Here is a 1275-nt window from a genome sequence, read left to right on the forward strand (position 1 = left end):
TCTATCTATCTATCTATCTATCTATCTATCTATCTATCTATCTATCTATCTATCTATCTATCTATTTATCTATCTATCTATCTATCTATCTATCTATCTATCTATTTTCATTCACTACTCTGAAATTTTATTGTAGGGCATCTCTTGTTCACCACTGACACCTTACATATCTGATTCAATTAAACAAAATCTAAACAATCACATTTTCAAACCCATTGAACACAAGCACTTGAATCAATCAACACAAAAAACAATCTGTAAACAGAAAACATCATCACCATAAGAAAACATCGCCAAAAAAAGCTCTTTAAACTGAAATTATTTAAGAAGCGCTAAATGTAAAATACTACATATTTGACTGACGTTTGTATTAATTTTGACAATTTTTTTTTTAATTTGAAAATCACAACATGTTGGCTGTTAAGGAAAACATACGAACGAACGAATGAAGAAACAACTGCCTGTATAAAAGTTGAGTGTTATAAAGTATAGTGTAGAGTGGCATGTCTGATAATTTTATACAATAATCAAATCAATTGTACATTGTCACAATTAATTTATTTATGAGCTCACAGAGTCTGACAATTTATTATTATTTTTCATATTAATATATAAATTTTTTTGTTGTTGCTGAATGAACGAGTGTGATTTTTTGATTTTTATATTGGTTTATTTAGATAGAATAAAGTGCGAGTACAATATCAAATTTTATTAAGACTGATCGTTTTGTTGTGATTTCTTTTTTATTGCACTAGAGTGTTTAATATTAATAATAATAACAAGAGTGTATGTATATATAAGAGTATAAATATTAATTTTAATAAAACTACAAGTATTAATAATAATAGAACGACAACGATAGTGGTTGCTAAAAAATTGTTATAAATCTAAAGAAAAATTTTATTATGCGGGTTGTATAAAATAAAATTTGTATTAATGTTTTTAAAGAAAACGGAAAAGCAATTCGAGGGGATCAAGATTTCCCACCGACATTCTTTTGTTTAATAAATTTTTATTTATGTTTATCAGATTTATAATGATATTGTTTAACATTATAAAAATCGTTTAGTTTTATTGAAACAAATTTCAATTATTTTAAGGGTAATTACTCCAGTTTTGAGCGTTGTAAGCGTGAGATTTATTTTTTGGGGTGAACAGGAACTGTAATAGAACTGAACTAAAACTGAACTCGAACTGAACTAGGACTGAACTAGAACTGAACTAGAACTGAACTAGAACTGAACTAGAACTGAACTAGAACTGAACTAGAACTGA

Source organism: Lucilia cuprina, chromosome 2, assembly GCF_022045245.1.
Source record: "Lucilia cuprina isolate Lc7/37 chromosome 2, ASM2204524v1, whole genome shotgun sequence".
Taxonomy (NCBI): Eukaryota; Metazoa; Arthropoda; class Insecta; order Diptera; family Calliphoridae; genus Lucilia; species Lucilia cuprina.